The sequence below is a fragment of the Cavia porcellus genome, unplaced genomic scaffold (assembly GCF_034190915.1).
Source record: "Cavia porcellus strain 051 isolate PalLab524CR breed Dunkin Hartley unplaced genomic scaffold, mCavPor4.1 scaffold_8, whole genome shotgun sequence".
Taxonomy (NCBI): Eukaryota; Metazoa; Chordata; class Mammalia; order Rodentia; family Caviidae; genus Cavia; species Cavia porcellus.
In genome coordinates, this window is record NW_026947491.1 from 31,843,757 (window position 1) to 31,867,799 (window position 24,043).

The following is a 24,043-nucleotide window of genomic DNA, read 5'->3' on the forward strand; positions in this document are numbered from 1 at the left end:
TCATTTATTTAATTTCTAACATGTTTTTGTTGTTCCACACCGAGGTTTTTTTTATCATACATAGAGCTGTAAGTGTTGAAAAGACAGAATAATAATGGCATGTTCCACTAAGAGCTATTAATTTGTAAATGGTATAAGCTTTCGTGATATACCTTTACTTGAGAAATTATTTATGTGTCATTTAATTATTTACACATAGGAAAAATGAAAGGCAATGGGTCAGAAGTTCCAAGTAAGAAAGACATATAACTTTAATGTGATTCATCTCCCCTCACTAAACCTGTGAAAATACAGTCATAAGCTTTCTACCTGTAAACATATTTCCAAATATCTTGTCAAAGAAAATGAAGTTATGGTGACAAACAGGAAAAACACTGTATTCACAGAAAATGGTGTTTTAGTGCTTTGAAGTTTGAATCACAGAATCTGAATTAAATTTGGCATCATGAAATTTTACGTATGTAAATATGTATATATATGTACATATATACTTATATTTGTATGTATATATAGCCATATATGTATGTATGTGTGTCACTAGCCAAATATATTCTCAGGTAGCTTCTACAGGTATTCATTTGAACAAAGAACTGAAGTGAGGATATAAATCCAAAGGCTGAGTAGGTGTGAAGATGTTAAATGTTGTTGTGTGCTATTATTATATTGTAGGACTCTGTGGTTCCTACAACAATAAAGCAGAGGATGATTTCATGTCAAGTCAGAATATATTGGAGAAGACATCTCAAGCCTTTGCTAATTCTTGGGAAATGATGTCCTGTCCTAAAGGAACCCCTGCTTCATGTATCAGTATTGAAAAAGGTAATGTATGTTGAACCTTAAACTCTGTAATCAATTGTTTGGTGCTAGGCATTATCTACTTATTCTGGTAATAGCATAAGCACATTAGATAATGCTGGCTTAGTCTTTGTTATACTGTCATGATTTTAGAAAAACAACAGAAAAACAGCTTAGCTGGTTGATTGTACTCCTGGGAAATTCACTGTTCATTAAGACTTATCACTTATCTTTTTCTTTACTGCTCTTTTCTACTCTTATCTGCCTTGTATAGTTTTCACCATAACTGCACAATATAGAAGGGACAGAGAAGATTTGCCTGATCATTCAGTTTATTAATTTTCCATCTTTTAATTTAATGGTGAAAATAATCATTGGAAAAATAACCAGATTCACCTGAAGTACTGGGGCCATGGTGTTCCCTCTAACTATTCTCACATTTATCAGCAGTATCAAAAATAGGTCTTACTAAAACTTTACACTTGCGTGGGTCAGCCTATGTTTCATTGACCAGAAGACTTTCACAAGTATTCAGTTTATGCCCATAAAAAATTGGGAAAGACGTGGTTATGGTTATTTCCCCAGTGATATAGATATTGAACATGGAGCCTAGAGTGGGTAAGATGCTGCCGCAGTCCAGGTATTCTAAATCCAGTGTGTCCCTGGCATTGCTGATTTTCCTGAATGCTGCATATTGCTTCTTCACAAATAAAGAAGGTTTAGGTAAAATACCTATACTGGTTTGATGTGTGAGTTGACTCTAAAATAATCCACATATTTAAAATCTGATCAGCTTATACTATTTTTGAATGACTAAAACAATTTCTTTGGAAAATTTAGTAATTTTGATTTGTGAAATGAGTGGTTATGAGCATTAATGTAAACATGTAATGCATATTTTGTGGTTTTAATTATCATGCTATTTTATTTTTGTGGAGTGGTAGTGAAAGCAATTATAATGACAATAGAGCCACTTATGTCAGTAGACCACACGTCGTTATTTTTGAGACACAGATATATCTGATTACCAATTTGTCTGTGGTTTAAAGTCTTTTTGATATTTCCAACTTCTTTTATTGCTAAAAATTATTAAGCAAAACATTTGCTGCTCAAGTGGTATTTTTTGAATTTTATTCTTTGCTAATTTAGTAATAAACTAGTTATTTACAAATCAACAAATACCAATTAGATTTTATTAAAAAATAAAATTAGGATATTTGAATTACTGGTCTTGGTCCTTCTATTCTGTGACCATCAGAATAAACTGATATGACACTCTAGGGTGAAAGGGATGTGGGTAGGGTTTATTTATGAAGTTGCCATAATTTAGCCATTAATATATATTTTGAAGTTAAAAGGTATTCTAAAGATGTAATGTGACTCCTTTATTCACATTTTTATATAAAAATGGTATTTCAGAGCGAGGTTAAATGAACAGGTAAAAGTCCAAAGCTAATAAAGATTTTTACCTTATAGTATATTTCTAACTTATTTTCACGTATAGTGACAAGTTAGATTTTTTATAGCAAGACAGTATAAAAACAATTCTTTTAATAAATACAAGAATGTTAAAATTTTTATCTTTTTTGCATTTAAAAATTTTCCAATATTACTAGTACTAACGTGGAGAATATTAATTGTCTCTAGAAAAGTTTGCTGAAGAGCACTGTGGAGTTCTTCTTGATTCAAGTGGACCATTTGCTTCCTGCCACCAAATTGTGAACCCTAAATTTTATCATGAGGTATTCAAGGGGCTACTATTAATAGTTCTTTTTGAGAAATACTGTGCTACTATCGGTAAAACCATGTAGATCTTAAACTTTTTCAAATATAAAATAGCATAAATATAAATTTACTTAATTTACTTAAATGTTAGATATATTATCTTAAAAACCCTAAATGAGAAAGAGCTTAGTTTTTTCCTGTTTTTTAAAGTTATTTAATAAGTGGATTAATAATCCATTTGCTGTTTCGAATTTTTTAAAAAAGAATTTCTAATGTTCCAGTCAAGTCTTCTTTAGAGAAGTGGTTGTGGACTGAATTATTCCCTTTGTCTTTTACTCTGAATAATTGTATGAAGAAATATAAATTTTTTTGTTTTAAAGGAATGCAAAAAATACACTTGTTCTTGTGAAAACAGTCAAGATTGCCTGTGTACAGTTTTAGGCAACTATGTGAAAGCCTGTGCTGAGAAGGAAACATACATCGTGGGCTGGAGAACTGGAGGGTGTGGTAAGTTGGAGAGTGGCTTCAGATCACTTCTTTCTGAGTTCCCAGTAGTCCTGTGTGTGTGTGTGTGTGTGTGTGTGTGTGTGTGTGTGTGTGTGCATGCGTGTGTGTGTGTGTGTGTGTGTGTGTGTGTGTGTATGGTTTAGAGACATGCACTTACACATTTATACCAGCTTTTCTATTTTGTAAAATATCATTGAACAATCTTTGAATTTTGACTTCTTGCTCAATTTATCTTGATTTCAAATATTTACATGTAAATATGAGCAGAATTTATATATGTTTATGCTCAATTTTATGCTGAAATTTAAATGTCCTGACTGCTAAGGAATTTTTAAATGATATTCTAATATTAATAACTTATTTTGAATAAATATGTAAGATCACACAAAAGCACTTCATCTAACAAAAGATGAAAACGAAAGACAAGAAACACCATATGTACATACCTTCTTGTAAGTCATACTTAACACTTCATAGCCTCTATCCGGTTAACAAAAAGATATTTTCACATCTCTACATTCAGTTGCCACTAGCTTAGTTAAAAAAAAAAAACCTACAGTTTTTCCTTTTGGATGGTTGCAGTGACCTCCTTCAATACCTGTACCCTTGTCTCCATCTCGTTCATATTCTATAGAGACAGGAACCAATGTAATCTTTAAAATAAAAGCTAAAGAACCTAACTTATGTCACTCTCAAGTCTAAAGCAAATCAATGGCTTCTCAAAGCTCTGAGGCTAAGGACTTACTTGTTGAGAAGATCCTGCAAGTTCTAACCACTGGCTCTCTGGGGCTGTAACTTGTGCCCTTCTATGTGTTCTTTGATAGAAGTATCCCCTACTCTGACTTAGCCTGTGTCCAAGCCAGAGGATCACTTCTTTCTGGGATCCTGTTGTTCATCTGCCCACTCTGCTTCTTAAGTTCAGACCCCTAGCTGTACTGTCTGCTGCTTCACTGTCCTCCCAAGAGGAACATGAAGCATGTGGGAACAGTGCATGGCCATCCTGTCGTGGGCTTTGTGTCCAGCAGAGTCTTTAAACATATGGGCTGAAAAATACTCATAAGCGAGTATCTTTCTCTCCATCACAAATATTTCACTGTACTACCTATAGATGTCAAGGGGAATCAAAATTGTTCATTTTTCTGGATGTATATATAGTCACTAGTATTTTCTCTGCATTTACAGAACAATCTTGTCCAAGTGGCCTAGTTTTCCAGTACAATGTAAAAGCTTGCAACAGTTCTTGCCGGTCACTGTCAGAGAGAGACAGAAGCTGTGATGTGCAAGACTTTCCTGTGGATGGATGCACTTGTCCTGTTGGAATGTACCAGAATAATGAAGGAAATTGTGTACAAAAATCTCAGTGCGACTGCTACGTAAATGATGAGGTCATGCAACCTGGCAAACTCATCCAAATTGATGACAATAAATGGTACGGAGATGACATGGGTACTGGTTAGAATAATGAAACCAAAGAACTACATCTTCTTTAATTGCCAGTAGGAAGGAACTTTAGGCTTTAAATATTTTTATTTTTGATTTCTTATTAAACTGAACAATTGCCTCTATTTTTGTAGAGGGTTCCTGCTCTCATTTGGTTTTGAACATCACTAAGAAAGTATTCTGGCAACTCACAATGCATAGTAATTTTATTTTTTATTTCATTTTAAAGAGATTAAGACAAAAGAGGACAGAATAAAGCAGATCAGAACAGAACAATGTAAGCAACACAGCACTTTACCACAAGACAACTGGATATTAACAGTAGCTACTGTAATGTCTCTTTCTTTGAAATAGCTGAGCATACTTTCACATACAATGGTATCAAGCATAACAAAATAGTATAAAACCATTCAAGAGAATGAAAGTATTATAGGACATTCAGAACCAAATAATAGAAAATGAACAATGGCTACAATATTACCTCATTTTCCATAAAAAATTTGTTTATACTATCACACATATTAAAATCCAATAAGATACAGCATGATAGAACAAATGGAAACAGAAGAACAAAAGCATCGTAGGACTTCAAAGCTGACATTAAGATGATATTAAATCAGCAATGGCTGCTATAATGTCTTGTTTTCTTCAAAATAGCTGTTTGTATCATCACACATAATAAAATCAAACAAAACAGAATAAAACCATTACAACTAATGAAAGAAAACATTATAAGGCTTCAAAGCAATGTAATGGAGAATCATGATTACCATAAAATCTACCATTTCTTACACTAGGGAGACTATACAGTATTTATACATGTGAGTTTGATTTATTTTGCTTGTGAATATGGTTTCAAGTTGCATCCATTTATTTTATAAATATCTCAATGTGATCATTCTTTATAGCTGAGTAGTACTCCATTGTATAAAAATACCACATCTTTTTATCCATTCCTCAGTCGATGGACACTTAGATTGTTTCCAAGATCTGGCTATTACAAAATTGTACTGCTATAAACATGGTGTACATATATCACTGTGGTATGATGTTTTCAGTTCTTCTGGAAAATGCCTACAAGTGGAATAGCTGGGTCAAATGGAACTTCCAATCCCAGCTTTTTAAGGAATCTCCAGACTGACCTCCATCAGGTTGTACCAGTCTACACTCCCACCAATAGTGCAGGAGAGTTCGTTTTCCCCACAGTCTCTCCAGCATTTGTTGTTGATAGTTTTCTTGATCCTGGCCGTTTTTTCTGGAGTGAGATCGAATCTCAATGTTGTTTTAACTTGCATTTCTCTAATGACTAATGATGATGAACATTTTTTCATGTATTTATTTGCCATTTATATTTCTTCATCTGAGAACTGTGTATTCATCTCGGATGCCCATTTTTGGATTGAGTCTGATTTTTTAAAATTTCTTTATATGTTCTAGACAGAAGTCCTTTGTCTGAGGGGTGGATCACTAAGATTATTTTCCAAGTTTGTGGGTTTTTTCTACTAATGCATAGTAATTTTATGTTCAGACACTGCTTTCTAGCTGTCTGCTGGCAGGCATCATCTAGAAATCATTGAAGTGCCCACTGTGTGCTATGTCCTGTGATGAGCACTGGCATTAGAAAAATGAGTGAACACTGTATTACAAAGACAGTCATGTGTTTAAGGGCAGTTTATACACTATAACATGGTAGCAGAAAGGCCAAGGCACATCTTGAGATTAAGGGTGACTTCCCAGAGATGAATGGCTTTTAAATTGTCCTAAGGGCCAAATTTTTTCCCCACGCCAAACTGAAGTAGAGAATAATTTCCTGAGATATGAACTGAATGTGCTCATATAGGAAGATACTTGGAAAAGTACTGCTCATGTGGGTCATTGCAAAGTGTTAGACTAGAGATACGGCAGCCAAGCTATACTCAATAATTTAAACTGAATTTCTAAAGAGTTAAGAATTTTGACTATTTTGTAATGGCAGAGGGAACTATGATTTCTGAAGTTTGCAGCGAGGTAATTTAGCTGTAATTCTCGTTTCACAGATGGCTGAGTAATTCTTATCAAGAGTGCAAAACTTGCAAAATTGAAGTAGCTATTCCAAAAATTCTTTGATCTGTCTTCTCTCTTTTCTTTAGGTTCATGAAGCTGTCATTTAGAAATAGATGGTTTTTATTGGCCATTCAAAAGCAAAGAGAATATAGTTACCCCCTTTCGACTGAAGTCCACAAACTTATGGTTAAGGCTTAATGATTATACTTTCATTCTCTGTGCACTTGTTGGGGGAATAGGAGATAAATTCTAATAAAACTTAGATGAGCACCCTTTCCCTACTAGCTCATTCCAGACCCCATCACCTCTCGTTGTCACTATGAGGTGACTACTTTGCTGTTTTCCCTTCCTCCTTGTGTCTTTGTCCCAAGTGTTTTACAAAGCACCCTTCTATTCATGCCACTGCCTGCTCAGCATCTCCAATGACTGATGTGCACCTAAAGAATAGAAATGGAAATAACTGTGAACCACTTAAAGCCCCCCAAGTCTGTCTCTAATCTACTTTTATCCTCACCCCCTTTGCATTCCCTACATTTTATCTGAACATTATTCACTGGAGTCATCGGAACCTATCTTATCCTTTCTCTTTCCGTTTTGCATCTCCTCAGCAGGGTCTGTTAAATTTTATCCACCAAGACCCACGAAGTCATCACTCCATGATGTCCTTAGCACTGTGTTTGCACACTGCCGTGTCCTGATAGGACTGTACCTTGCAATTTGAGAAATTTTATGCATCTTCTGGGGACTGTCTCAGTTATCTAACTGTCATTGATATTTAATGCTTAAATGTGTAACTCTATTTACAGTGTCTGTCAGGATGGAGTTCTTCTTTGCCAAACTCCCATCGATTTAACCCTAAGTAAGTATTGATACCAGGGTGGAAGCTTAAAATATCTAATGTGACTAAAATAGACAGATGAACAGGTGCTTGATTAACTGCTTCTTCTATCTTGCAGAAAATTGTTCTGGAGGGGCTGAATATGTAGACTGCAGTGATCCCAAGGCACAGAGAAGAAGTGATAAAACATGTAGCACTTGGAATATACCTGCTTTTGAAGTAAGTCCCAAGGCACTAGAGGTTAGCCTTTTAGAACGTCTAATTTTTCTGGGGTAAAAGGAAACTAAACTTTTCAGGAAAGATAGAGGGACAAACTTATGGGTGTACGTGTGTGTGTGTGTGTGTGTGTGTGTGTGTGTGTGTGTGTGCGTGTGTGTGTGTGTGGCTTGACTTGTCAAATGCTGATCCCAAATGTGTACTTGGTGTATTTTTGCATTTAACTGGATTCCGATAATGCCTCATGATTACAGCAGTGCCTCATGGTATAAATTTTTGTATTGACTCCTGTAGGATGACTTGTCTTGCAAACGTGGGTGCTACTGTCCAGTAGGAATGGTTCGGAACTCTAAAGGAATTTGTGTCCTTCCTGATGACTGCCCATGCTCTTTCGGTGAAAGGGAATATGAACAAGGAAGTGTCACTTCTGTTGGCTGCAATGAATGGTGCATAATAGAAGACTACTATTCCATTTATATTTGGCTACTAGAATACAGTTTGTTCTTTATTTTTCATGTGAAAAAGTAGTAATCATCTCTTAGCTATTTAAAAAAATTTGGTCACATATTAGAAAAAGCTGTTATCTTTATAGCATTATATTTAATAATTGCCAGATAATATAATGAACGAAAATGTAAAATTTAAGCCAAAACAAAACATTATTTTGTGCTTCTCTGTAAAAACAATCTGAATATATGAACTCTCATATGATGATTAGCATGCTGTCTCGCTCATTCATTTTCCCCCCCTCTTAGTACTTGCATAAATGGTTCTTGGAATTGTACACAAAATGAATGCCAGACCATCTGCCACGTCTATGGTGAAGGACATGTTAGAACTTTTGATGGGCAAAGCTACACCTTTGATGGTCTCTGTCAGTATTCATTTCTTGAGGTAATTACAAGTGTGTTTTATCACAATTCTTCTAATTACTTCATTATTCATCTGTAGATGAACTTTGGGAAATTTTATTTTCAAAATGGGAATTTGTCTTTGTAAGAATCTCCTCTGTATGCTTTTAGAAGGCTGTAAGATAGTATACAATCTATGGCTGACTTTGGAGGCAAGGCTTAGAGTTAAATCGAGGCTCCACTATTTGTTACATGTGTGACTTTTGGACACTTTCTTTAACCTCTTGGTGTCCAAGATTCTGAAGCTTTAAAATGCACAGGAGAGTAAGATGGAGTGTACCCTAGAGCACAATGTTAAAGGCTCAGTAAATGTTAAATACTATTCAGACAGTCGCACTGGCAGCAATGAAACTAGCAATGCCTCTATACAAGAAAATTTGTATAATTTAATATATTTAATCATTATAATACTACAAGAATGTCATTGTTCTTAAAAGATGAAAACATTAGGCAGTTTAAGCTACTGAATAGAAAATACAATCAAACAATACAAAATCTAGAGTTTCCAGAGTTTATGCCTTGTCTTACACTAACATTACAGTTGAGTTCTATGTCACTGATATTCATAAACTGTTATAATTTAATTTTAAAAGGATTACTGTGGTCAAGAAAATGGCACATTCCGTATTTTAACTGAGAGTGTTCCATGCTCTGAAGATGGGCTTACATGCTCAAGAAAAATTATTGTGGCCCTTGAGGTACGCTACTGTTCCCTTCTCTTTTCTCTGGGAAAAGGAGTGGCTGGATGAAACTCTGATTGAAAGTTCACATTTTCTTTACCCATCTTTTAATTTTTTAGGATCAGAACATTGTCTTGCAAGATGGTAAAGTAACGGCGATCAAAACTGCAGAAAGTCAAGTGTGTGAACTCAGTGAGAATGCCTACTCTATACATACTGTTGGGCTGTACTTAATTCTGAAGCTTCAAAATGGAATTATCCTGATTTGGGACAAATATACAAAGATATCTGTCATACTGGACCCACGTTGGCATGTACGTATGTCACTATGAGTGACAAACGAGAAAGCAAAGTCATTCCTGTTACATACAGGGAAAGTTGGGCAGTGGTGTAGTCTTTCCTACAGTAAAAAGTCATTCATAGTTCTACAGCCTTATATCATACAGTAGGGAATATATACAATCACAAATTATAAAATTCTGGTGGAAAAATAAACGTTATAAAACAGGTATTCTAGTTTAAGTGTATTTAACTACTTGAGATTATCAGATGGTATGATTTTGAGGTAATTGAACATTTGGAATTAAATGTACTCATTGGAGAAATACTTAAAGTACCAAACAGTATATACATGTATAATTGCAAACTCCCAAATATAGTTATTTTTGGTTCTTAAGGCAGTTATTCTATTTGACAACAGATTAGTGATTACATTGGAATACTTGGTATTGGATGGGAGCAGAATCTTATCTATAAATACTGATTTCCTTCCCCAATTTGGAATTGAACATAGATTCATGATACAGTATTTATATGATCATAGTATCTTTTTATTTTAATGTCCCAGATCAGGACTCATTTTTAAATTTGCTTTTCTGATCCACACAGGGTAAAGTATGTGGTCTCTGTGGAAATAATAATGGCGACCTCAAGGATGATTTCACAACAAGGTACTCCTCCATTGCTGCTGGAGCCCTGGAGTTTGGAAATAGTTGGAAAACAAGTCAGGAATGCTCAGACACAGTGAAGCAGAGTTTCCCGTGTGATTCAAACCCCTACTGCAAAGATTGGGCTGTGCGAAAATGTGAAATTCTCAGGGATAGCACCTTCAGAGACTGTCACAGCAAGGTAGGACAGCTCCAAAAGTTGTTAGCCAACGGATTTCTTCCAGAGATTCACATGCTGCGTTTTCTACCTAGGTGGACCCCAGCACTTACTATGATGCATGTATTGAAGAAGCCTGTGCGTGCGACATAGAGGGCAAGTACCTTGGCTTTTGCACTGCCGTGGCGATGTATGCAGAAGCCTGCAATGCAGCTGGAGTCTGTGTCTCTTGGAGAAAGCCAAACCTCTGTCGTAAGTAAAGCCTGTACACAGTGCTCCTTCAGACACGTAATCAGATGAGACTGTTTTGCTGAGCAATGGATTTTCCTCTTCTACTTTCTATAAAATACATGTTTCTGAGCCCAGAAAGCCTTTAACACCTACTTGTTTATGGTAGGAAGAATATCTAACTTTACAGTTACATAGCACCTGGCACAGCACTTCCAATTCAGTTTAGTTGAAAAAGTTCATATGTTCAAAGGGTTGAAAACTGAACACTGACAGCAAATCTCTTACTCATTTTAAGATGAACAGTGAACTGTTGATCTGTATTTGAATGTCAGTACATCCTTAAACATTTATCTTGTGTACTACTTTTGGTCAAAATCCTCAAACATTTTGTTTCCTTGAGAATTTATATAGAGCCCTATTGAAGAGCTATACATTGGCTATAAAATGAATATTGATTACATGGAACATGATAACCTTAGTAGAAGTCACTCAACTGTCCTTCTCAGTGAGGCATTATGAGAGGAAATATGCTACATGGGAAGCATTGAAATAGACCTATTTTATTCAGTTTATCATATGCCGCCTTATACTACACTGACATCTTTAGTTACCTCATCTAGAAATTGTAATTTGCATGTAAAAACAGCTTAATTTCCCCATGGATTTATTTTTCCAATTTAATCTTGAACATTCTTTTTAAAAAATGAAAGTGATGTGATACATTCCATTATAGCTGTGTACTGTGACTATTACAATGCACCCGGAGAATGCAGCTGGCATTACGAGCCCTGTGGTACTGTGACTGCAAAGACTTGTAAAGATCGGGTAATTGGCCAGAAGTTTTCCTCACTTTTAGAAGGTAAGACATATTTTTAAAATATCCACAAATCAGTAACTATGGTATTTAGATTTCAAAACCACAAAATGTTATCAGTTTCTCTCAATTCATTGTCCTATCTTTTGTAATTTAATGAATTTTTCTTTTGGTGATGTTTCTACACTAGAAACATTTTCTACAGACAAATGATCTATTTAATTGAAGGGGGGAGGAAGACAGAGAAAGGAAGAGATGATAGTGCTGAGGTCCCGCTTCAGTCTTCGTACTAGTCACCACACAATGCAGTTTGAGAACGCATCCTATAAGAGTCTTGCTTAGAGGCCAAATAACTGCCTCTTACATTTAAACAGCACTTTACTCTTAGCATTTTCTATCTTAGAAAGAAAGAAGTGACAAGAAAACATGATGATACCAAAGCTTTCCAGAAGCCATATCCGTGTAAATTCCTAGGCTTTGGAATATTTCTAGCCCTTTTTAAAAATGTAACTTCTGTATCTTCTTCTGCTCTTGCAAAAATTGGCATTTGAATTGACGTTCACATTTCAAGGCTCATATTTACCAAAACATGTTTTATGTTCAATATCATGCCCATCCTTAAGGTAGCAACCATTTAAAAACATTTTAGGAAACACTTTAGAAGATTAAATTGACCAAAATTTATAAGTTCTTGGTTGATATTTCACTGCCCAAGATTCTGAACCTGTTCAGTTTATGTATGGTCATTATGAGTCTCTGGTTTTATTACTGTCTACTCCAGCTCACGGCGCCACTGAAGTAGCTTTGCACTATATGTTGTAGTATGTAAATTTCATTAAATATAGATGAACTGAAGCTCACTTTTATATGCAGGTTGTTACGCCAAATGCCCAAGCAGTGCTCCCTATCTGGACGAGAACACCATGAAATGTGTCAGTTTATCTGAGTGTAGCTGCTTCTATAATGATGTGATCCCAGCAGGGGGAGTCACTGAAGATAATTGTGGAAGAACATGGTATATTCTCTATTAATCTTTTAATAATTCTGATTTTTTTGGCTTGCATTTTAATTAAGGAAATCAAACAAATGTGTGTGTGTGTGTGTGTGTGTGTGTGTGTGTGTGTGCGTGTGTGTGTGTGCATGTGCACACACAAGCATATATTTTAATTGTCATTTCTAAATGAGAAGGTTTTAGGTCCGGTTTTATATCAAGTATGTTATTTTGTATTTTCATAAAATTTACAAATCAACCAATGGTTTGCTAAATCTTGTGCTTGACAAGAGAAGGCAGGACAGACAATGTCACAGTGTAGTTTTAGATTTTTAGAAGAAAGTTGTATAAAACTGAGCTCATGTTCATGAACTTTCAAACATGGCAGCCATGGATGGGGTCATACTCAGGCAGTATGGCTGTTTGAAACTGAAAATGTAAGACCTAACATCAAGCTTCAGGTGGCCTCAGTCTCACTGATATCCAGATTTTTTGAATAAAGAATAGAGCAGGACACACAGAAGTAGAAAGAGATTTATTAAAGAGAAAATATACTCCACAGGGCAGAGACAGGCCAGTAACAAAACTCAAGCAAGTTTGACTCAGAGTAGTCTGCTTTAGGTTTTGAGGTATTTATTGCAACTTTTCCCAGGGTCTTGTGGTCTTGAGGTGGCATGTAAAGAAACTACACAGCTGAGTGACAGTCTCCACCCACATATCAAGAAGGGAAGGCTTGTAACTCATATAACCTAGATAGAAGCAATATGACTACCAGCCCCACCCACTGGGGTGTCAAAATTGTAATGCTAATAATGTTTTAATGACGTGTGGTTATCCTTGGTTACTCTGAAGCAGTTAGACTGCATGTCCTTCTGCTCATGACAGATGTCAAGAAGCGTGCTAAGTGCAGGAGTGTATCTCTTAGGCTTAGACTCCTGCCAGGATGTTAAGGAAGTATGGTTAAAGTAGGAAACTCCGGTAGTCTCCAGACACAGAAGGAGTCCTGTCTGCTGTGATCCTAAAACCAGAATATTTCTTACACTATCTCCTTCTGTGGCTTGACTGTAAACCATTCCTGTGGGGTCCAAGAACTTTTTGGTAAAATGAGTAGAAATAAAGATATGAACAGAAGAAGCAATTTGAATTAGTTTTATGTTCACAGGGAAAAAATTACTCACTCTTCTATTTACCCCTCTGTTACTTGGTTCTGTGTGTTTTACCCTTAGAATTTGGTGTTTTAACTTAGTGAAATGTATGCCACACGGAGGCAAAATTTCAAACTCACTCTTTTTCTTTTCAATTTAAATTCCAGCTATTGTGTTGCTGGGGAGTTGGTGTGCAGTGGTGAGTCATTACAATTTGCTTTAATTGACTGAGGAATAATGAGGTAAAGGATTTATCAGTGTGGCTAACCTATGACATTTCTGCTGTTCACTTTACAAACAAAAAGTGTTAATGTATATGCTGTTTTTCTAAACTAAAACCTCAGTACACAGGTTTAATTGCTATATTGACACTTTGTGATCCATGAGTGGATTCTGGGTTGCAGTTTGGGCACTTGCTCTATAAGGTTTGCCATCACTCGTTCACCATCTCAACACGGAGAAGTGAGCACTTGATGGTTTAGACTGCCCCTGTGTGATTAACACGATTCCTCTCCTATTTGATCATCAGTGGGGGTCTCTTTTCAAAACCAGTGCTACACAGACACTGTCAGAAGGGCAATGGCTGATACTCAGGAGTGGTTCTCTATTTCTCTGACGTTGATTGGTTTGTAATTTGGGAAAATAAGGTGAAAAAAAGAGGGCTTTACCAGTCAGTATAGTTTGATGAAGGGAGAAGAGTAGAAGGTGAGACTAGAAAGGATTAAAATAATTAAGACTATTCGTGAGCAGAACATTTAAAAAAAACCTCAAATTTCAAAAGAATACATAAAATACTTCTTTTTTGTATTAGGAATTATAAAAGTAAAATGAGACATACCTTATAGCTGTAGTATTTTTAAAATTCCTGTCAATAATAGTAATTTTCTATTGTTTCAGAAACTACTACTACAAATGTCACATTTACAGGTAAACTCCTTAAGTTTTAGATGAGTAATTTTTGGGGGGTTAATTCTTTTAGTTTCAGTGCCATTTTAATAGTTTATTCTGATAGTAAACCAATATGCTGATAAATCTGCTCATATAAAACTTTTAAACTAAAATTAAGTTACTAGAAAAATTCAGAATATTATTTCATTATATTCTGGTAAATTAAGTTAGGAAAATGCTTAGAACACATAAATGTTGTGTACCAATTAAATATCATCCTCTAAAGAGAGACATTTTCAGGTAATAATAAGTGTAATCGGTAAAATAGAAGTGAATGTGATCTGTGAAGTAACTATTTTAAAATAATGATCACATTGGGAATGATTTGAAAACACAGAAATGAAGAGTGAATTTCTTTTAAATTCATCTGTTTATGTTAAGCAATAACTTAGTTTGCTTATGTCCACCCATTCAAGAGAATACTAAGTAGTGAATATTTTAACTTTAATTTTGGGACATTGAACTGACAGTATAAATGACTGCACTTACAATTGCTGCAATACACCCACATATTCCTGCTTATGAAGATTCAAGGAAGGACCTAATTTCCTCATGATTGGTACCTGAAGGTTGCATCTTTCAAGACATTGGAAGCTGAGTGGGGAAAAAGAGATTGGAGCCTTATATTGTTCGATAGTTTGTGATCTTCAGAAAATGCTATTTAAATTTTAGGTAGTGTTGATTATTTATACCTGTGAGGACTTTGAATTATGTTTCTTGACACCTTATATAAAAAGACTATGAAGTTGCTCTGAGATTTAATTTCAGTAGTAATAAGTAATAGTTATTTTGGTGATATATATGCATATATATATTTTTTTGTTGGATATATATGTATATATATTTATGTTGTTTATATTGATTTAAATGAAAATTGTTTTGGGACAACCTCTGTATACAATTTCAAAAATTTGAATTTTAGTTTGAGGCAAGTGGTTTCTTGAACTAAACTCCCCCCCCAAATTATTCAACTAATCTGTTTTCATGAATATTGTCTTCCCTGGACAGTTTCCACTATAACAGCTACCTCAACATTAAGCAGCAAATCAGGTAAATATTAAAAATGCCTAATTATTTTTTTTACTTTTTAACTTAATAGCATCCTGACATTTTTCTTCAAATTTTAGTCTCTATTCATTTCCTAAATGCTAGTACCAAGTAGCAGGGTATATATTTAGTTGTAACCTCAATCACTAGAACATCTTACCATACTTATTCAAAAGTTAACTATCGTAAAAAAAATATTCTGCATACCATTGATTAGAGAAAAGTTGTAATATTAGAAAATACTGTGTTGCATTTTTAAAGTTCTTTCACTAACACCAAGGGATTTTTAACTTAATTGAATGGTTTATAGTTAAAGCAGAATGTGAAGGTATATTGAAACAAGTGAGCATTGATACAGGTGCTTAACTTTTACATTTAATCATTTACTCGCATTCTGGAGATCTCTAACCATTTTTAGATAAATATTTTTAATCATATCTTCTAATGCCATTTTAACTCACATTTGCAAATATTTGTCTCTTCTTTCACAGCATTTACCTTGGTTACCAGTGGCTCAAGCACAGGTAAGAGTTAACCTCCACCTACAACTTAATCATAGGAGATGTTAAAAACTCCTTATACATCTGTTGGCTATGGCCCTGCAATATGGTTACTTTTATAGGAATAAATAAATTTTGTTTCTTTTTTAAAAAGAATGTTTTAGGGACAGTTTTTAGGGGAATTTTATGTAAGTTTTTAACTTATGATTTATAACTATAAAAATTTTGTATTTTAGCTTTTCTTTCCCTGTGCTCTGAAATATTAATCTCAAGTTGATCTATTTTTTAATTTATAATCATAGATGTTCTCAGAAGCATACTTTATCCCCATGAAAAATTCATTTTTCCTTTTCTCAAATTCAACAATGCCAGTTCCAGTGATTACAATTAAGCAGTAAAACAACAGATAAATAAATCAGAAACTTTATAAATGACAAATATATCATATATCAAAAATATATATCTCATATATCAAAATTATATATTTTTAGATACAAATCCAGAACAACTTACATCCTAGAATTAGTACCAGTTTGATTACATTTGGAGTAATAATGTCTGAGTTTCTCCTCTGACCATTCAAAGAGGTTTTCCCAGTTTATCTAGTGTTCTTGTCTTCCTACTTAAATTTTAAAACGCACTGAACAGGCTTCAGTGTCTTCAGTGTAAACAAAAATAAGAGACAAAAATGTTAAGAGAAATGGCTAACTCACAATTTAGTACTGCACTCTGCATGTCATTTTATTGGTGATATAGTTACCTTTTATTTAAATTAACTTTCAGTGAAAAAAATCAACATATGACTGACATATATATAACTCTGAGAAAATCATTGAGGGCCTTTGCTCGCCCAGATCTATACTATTTGTGACTTACCCGATTTCCTGCGATTAGGCTGATTCTCTCCAGCCTAGCACAGTTTCTTTACTGAGTAGGTCTTTAGTGAATGAATACCTTGAAGACACAACCACGGCGTGCCATCACTTTAGTCCCAATTGCACCTGTTGCCAAATGCCAAGCTAAACAATAATATTCAAAGCTATATATATATATATATATATATATATATATGTATATATATATAATAAATGAATAATGCTTCCATGTCAAGTTTATAACTCAAGTTTTATATTTTAACACAGAATTTTTATTGAAGGTTGAGTTATTGGTTAGATATTAGTCAGACAGAAAAATCCTTTAGCTAATATATTTTATTCCTCTTAGGCTAATGTTCTTTCTGTAGAATACAAAACTATAATATAAAACCAAGAGCATTTTGGATTATATTGATATTATAATATAGAATTATGATTATAATTTTAGACATTTTATAATTCTTAACATTATCTTAGTCATTTCTTAATTAGTATGTTTTTATATTCAAAGAGAAAGCATGTATCTTAATGTATCAACCATCATAGTTGTGTAATATTTGTAAAGAATACATATATATTCCTGTCAAACTTTCTCTCATGTTGGATATTATTAACGACAGTAGCCTTTTACTGTAAATTTTAGAATGGCTGACACATTTCAAAATTGTTTTTCCTGCATTCTGTAATCATACATTCATTTCCTGAGGCTAATGACAATTATATCTCAATAGTTCAGAGCTGTCCCATCTAGGCTGCAGAACAATTTTCTCTGCTGTGTATGGTCTCAGCCTCAAACCATGGGCAGAATTTCCAATTATCAGTTTGGTTTCATTTCTAAAATGAATTTGATGGATTTACATAGGTTTTTTTCAAGGTAAATCATTCTTTGAACTATTAAAATTTTCAACTTCATGACTACTTAAATGAAAATTTCCTTTAATGTTGATTGGATGAATTGCAGGAGATGGCGTGAGTCATGAGCCACTTGGAAAACTAGTTCATGTGATTTTTTTGCAGTACAATGATGAAAACTTAACTCATATAGACTTTTTGAACTAATAAACCTGATGCAATTTTTTTACAGATGTAGTTTATTTTCTTGTTTAGCTTTTCCACCTTTCAGTTTTAAATGTTAATGCTTACTGTTATTTTGTGAATACTGCACTGTAAAACAAACTTTTACAGAACAAAACCATGAGATCACCAAACAGGATTTTTGTGAGCAACTGATGAAATTTCAGGTGTAAAAATATCTAACTGTAAATCCATAAGAATATCAATCATCCTCATGATAACATTTGGCAAATCATCAGTGTAAAGTTAGAGTCAGTTTATAGGGAAGATTATCTAATACAGGTTTATTATTTCTCTGAACTCAATAGTTAATATTTCTGATTTTTTATGCTTTGCCTTCATGGATTCTAATGTTTCATTTAATTTCCCTGAAATTCTGGTATACATTTTATTCTTTAAAGGTATATCAATAATTTATTAAATGCTTCATCAGTACTACATTTAAAGATACAGCTAACAATAACCCTTATTTACTATATTCTGGTTAGTTTATTAAGCACTTTTCATACCGATAACTCAACATATCTCAGAAATCCTCTAAGTATTACTGTTCTGTAGACCCTTTCTCCACTTATCATTCTATAGAGCAAAGAATTCAATATACCTGGGATTATAAGGATGAGAAAACAGTTTGCTTTGTTACCACAAAAACCTGAAATTATGGTCAACATTATTGTAAAACTAGGAGAAAAAAATACAAAACGCTTATATTTATGTTAATATTGTCCAATAATATTATTGAACATAAACTGTTTTAAATAAGCTTAGTCAAATCCCATTGCATAGAAAAGTTTCATTATCAAATCAACTATACCATCTCATCATTTGTCAATAATCCACATATAGTTAATCTTCTTACTAGAATAAAGTTACTTCCCTGATAAACTGAAGCACACACAATTTTGGCTATTTATTAAACTTTGGTTTTAAAATAATGATTAATGGTAAGACTTGATTTAATTCTTAGTTCCTCATCTGTAATTCCAAATCCTTTCTAAGTTACTTTTGCTTACATCATTTTCAGTACAAAGGAATTTTAAAATAATTTCAATAATAATTAACTTAGTTTTGTCCAAGGTCTGTGACTGGAGGATTGAATCATACCACTTGGTCATCTCTCTTGATACAGTTAACTTGATAATCATGTATTGTTTGTTTGAATTGGTACTGTGAACTTTTAGTACACAAAATGCTCAGCATAATATGTAGTATTTCTGAACTGCATGTCAACATCTTTTGAACTGAGAAATCATATTAAGTCAGATAAAGTGAGCATGGTAATTAGACTCAGCAAACATGTATATTTGTTATTAAGTTTTATTTTAAAATTCAAAAAGAAAAGGACCAATCTGTTATTCTGTTAATATTTAGGTAAGAATAAAACCAATAAATTTTTAAAGCATTTTCTTAAATTTATCCGAAGCATTTTGCTAAAGTGAAAATAGCTTAAATTGCTTGCTTTTACAATACTTTAGAAATGAAGATCTTTTTGAGAAGCAATTGCCTGGTATAAATTGTGGGGTTGAACTTCACATCTTCTTTTGCTGACATAGGCGGTATAAAAGTTGAACAGCATTTGACAAATTGTGATGAATTCATAACTATGTAAGACTTTAAGTCTTCTAGTGGTAAGCCTCACTCAATCAGGATAAGAAAGATAGATCTCATCTGGTAAAGTGTAAATTAAGAGGCTGAGGATTTAGCTCAGCCACTCAAGTGCTTGCCTGGTAAGTGTGAGGTCATGAATTCCACCGCTAATACCAAAAAAAAGTGTATATCTAGTTACCATCACTAACATTTTTTGTTTTATTTTAAATATAGTATGCATGAACTCAGAATAGACTGAAAAATGAAACATTAATGTTTTGATATAATACAACTATGGAGTTAAATCATTTAAAATGTGCATTGGTTCTCCATGACTTCTCTATAATGGAAAGATTTGTTTCTTACACCGAGGTATCTATTTCACTGGGAAATTTTGGCTTAGAGTTCTAGGCTTCTAAATGTAATTTTGTGGTGCATGCCATATTAATGTTTTTGACTTGAACTAATATGATTAGTGGGGTGAATTAAAGATTGTCTACATTTATTTTTCTACTTTGTCTTAAATACATTTAAAAATCTATTAATTCTTGAACCCAAAGGTAAGATATAGTTTTTAAAAAGTCTGTATGAGTGGCTAGTTTTTCAACACTGATATGTTCTTTGGATAATGAATTTTTGATCATGTAATCTTGGATAGAAGTTCATGTATGACTTCATTATTTTGCATATTCTTATGGCTTTGTTGGAGTATGTATCATTGAATTGAGTGTGTTTTTGCGGAATGCAGAAAAGTGTTGCAGAAAAATTTAAAGCCCAAAGGAAATGATATATAAAGCTATTTTCTCAGGAGATCTATTTTATATCTGGAAATATACATACACACATATATGTATGTTTATGTATGCCTGGATGGGTGTAAATATATTACATCAATGTATAATGTATAACACACTTAGGTATATGCAGACACCTGTACACATTTATATGTATGTATGCATGTAAACATATGCATGTGTATATGTGTTACACACGTATGCATAATACACATATTCTTTTCTCTATAATTCTCATATGTATTCCTTTCTGAAAAGTAATTGCTTTCAAAGAGCTGAAATATCATGGGAGATGCCTAACCAATCACTATAATAAATATAATATGTTTAGAAGAAATGTTACTAAGTTATATAACTTTTCCTATTTAGATTGGCAAATCTAGTCATAGTTAATATTTGTCTTGTTCTAATTATTTGACACATATCTCATTTGATAAAGAAAATTATGAAATGTTGCCATTTTCCCCCTGTTTACAAATGAATAAACAGAAGCACCAAAGAGTTATGTATCTAAAATTACTTGCTAATAAGTGCAGGCAAAGAATTAAAATCCAGGATGTATTTTTCTAGACTCTAGCTCTAATGCCTCTGTGTTTTGATATTTAAAAAAAGAATAGAGTTGAATTAAATCGATTATTGAAGTAGTAACATAGAGTTATAGGTTCTAATTTCAAATTGAGACTTGTGTCAAAATGTAACATAATTTTTTGTGAGTTTCTACTAAAATAAAAATCTCACTGGACACATAATTTTACTGTTCTCAAAAATTAAAAAATCTCAAAATTTTACAACTATAGGCAATATAAAAATTTTGTTTGTATAATGTGCTTATTCTTGAATATTGTCCACTATAGAGAAAAAGTAATTGTATAAGGATATTTTAGAGAGACAGGTGGGTGTAGTTACTTGAATTCCTTGTCTTTGCTTTCCTAGCTGTGTGATGCTGAAGTCTCCCCAAACACATGGAGCAATAATTTTCTCATCTTTTAAGTTATAAAAATTAATATTTATACTGCAGGATAAGAGTAAAAGTGAAAGTTCAGCTTAGTGTAGTATATGGTAAAAGGTTAATTCAAATTTAACATTAATAATTCATTAAGTAAATGAATTTAGATTTTAATAGAGGTCAGTATTTTTTCAGTGACTTCATACTATTTCATAAAAATCCAATTTTATGGATTTTTTCCCCAGAAAGAAGATACTTTGAAAAAACTGGTAGAGTATTTATTGTTTATCAAAAAAATATTACAGATTCTCTTTAACCTTATAGCTGTTTATTTTAAGCAAATGGAACCAATTAAATGAAAATAGCAAGGTATTTTTTCCTTATATATTTTAAAATGATTATTAGAAGTAATCAAGAAACTTAATAGTAGCTAGAAAATTAATTATGAGATTATTAAGGGTGTAATCAGGTGAGAAGTTGATTGCAGCCACCTGGAAATACATTTAGAGTGGAGTATAATACTATTATCCTGTAGTGGTCATTATTCTAGTAAAGGCAACTTTCGCTATTAACATTTATGTCTTCACAACAAAGAAATTGATGCACAGTAATTTATAATATCAAGTAGTATGACATTAGTGTCGATTTGCAAGTCATAGAAAAATGTTGAAATGGTAATGATCAATGATAACAAAATTAGTGAGAATGCTACTGCTTCAGCTATCAGTTTTGATGATATGTAAGTGAAGAAAAGTGGATTCTCATGTATTCCTGTTAGTAAAGGCTTATTCCTACTTTTATTGCTGTATCGACAATTTCAGACTTACATCTTCTGACGTTCCCTCGTGGGAAAAGGGAGCAATTTCATACTAGTCTAACTGGTATGTACTCTGATCTGTGCTTAGTTTAGTTGACTCTGTAAACCTGCTAAAATTAGGTTTCTGAGATTTGCTTTGGAGCATGCTGTATTAGCCACATGAATGATCAGGGAAGGCCTATTACACATGTAAATGGAAAAGATTTTTTATTAGTGTGTTATGGTACACCCGAGGATCCTCTTAAATCCATGTTGATTAGAACATATTCTAGTGGAGAAATTTTGAAATTTGATTTTCTTCCATAAGATAATACTGCTCTTAATGAAATGTAATGGTTTTGAATTTGAAAGTGATCAAATTGAAATTCCTTAAAGATTCAAATAATACTGGGAAATGGAACCTGCACCCAAATCCTTTGGAATATCAGGATCTGTTCTACTTCATCATTATAATTTCAGTAGTCTCTGTGGATCATGGCATGCTACTCTTTTTGTGCTATCCGTGCATCCCAATCAGCAGGAAGTTCTAATTAAAATACACTTACTGTGATGATAACTAAGAAGTGGTGTCAAGATCTAAACTAGTGTATTAATTCTAGTATGCCTGCTATTGATTTTGTTCAACGAAACCTTCATACTGATTTTAAGAACTCTCACACTAATTTTCTTTCAAACTACTCAGTGCACTTATATATACATTTTGTAAGGCCATCAGACAAGATGGGAAATTTAATGCTTATTTATAAATTGTAGAATGTAATCAGTTAAATTTTTAAAATTTCTGTTAATATGTATAGATAATTAAAAACATAAAAGCTATTGAAGATGTTGAATGATGCATCTATATGATCTGTATGATGTCTGACTCAGAACTAAGTAGATGGCTGTATGGATCACAACCCTCGGTATTGAGGGTATTTTAGAAACAGTTTTTTCATTGATCAGCAATGAAAAAAATTACTGAACTTTTCTGAGTTCAATTCTTTTTGTGAACACGAATATACAGTAATTCTTTGAATTCATTAAGTTAATGAGCAAATATTTATTAGGTGCTTCTTATGTGCTAATACTCTGATAGGCATTGGAGATACAAAACTGAGTTAAGATGGAAATGTTGAAAATGGAGCATGAGGTGAGGGAGAGAGGGTTGGATCAAGGCAGGGAAGACCAGAAAGACTGAAGAAGGAATGACTGAATTGAGAAATGGCCCAAGAAGATTTAGCTAGGAGAAGAGAAGACCCATGTTCCAGGTGCAAGGAAATCAAAGGGCAGGTCTGAGAGAAGGTGAGAAGGCAGGGTGGCTGGTGAGGACTGGAGACCACTCAGTTGTAGTGGAAACAGGTTTTTCTTCTTCTGTTTTAACATTTATAAAACACTGTTAAATTACGGTAATTTTATCACATAAAGTAATCAATAGATTCCCAGAGATTTTCATTGAGAATTAAGACTAAATAGAGAAAATACTTGACTCTTCATTATTTATAAAAGGCAGAGGTTAAGAACGGGTTATTTTAAAAAATATTCATTTTATGAGAAAATGAACAAAACTTCATAATCAAATAATGAAATAACAATACTGTGCATTTTTGTCTTCTATAATGACTTATTTTTAAGTGTACAGATACTTCATCAAATATTTAATGAGCTTTGACTTCATTTCTACAATGAGCAGACACTAGGAGTATAAACATTAAATTCCTCATTCTTCAGGAATTTACAGAGAAGCCACAACCATGATTAAAACTTATTTCCATGAAGTGAATGTAACAAACCATAAAAATGCATAATAAAACTATTTCTCCTTTTCCCTTAAACTCTTACAGACCAACTGCTACCTAAAAACTCCAAACTTCAACCAGAAATGAAGGGAACTGAAGAAATCAATGACAAAATCAGCTTCTACTTGAAAAATTGATTTTTGTCATTGTTTACACAAATTTGTTGCATTTAATCTGCATTTAACAGAATCCAGTATGTGTTCATTTATGTAGGCACACATCTTAATGTCAATATTT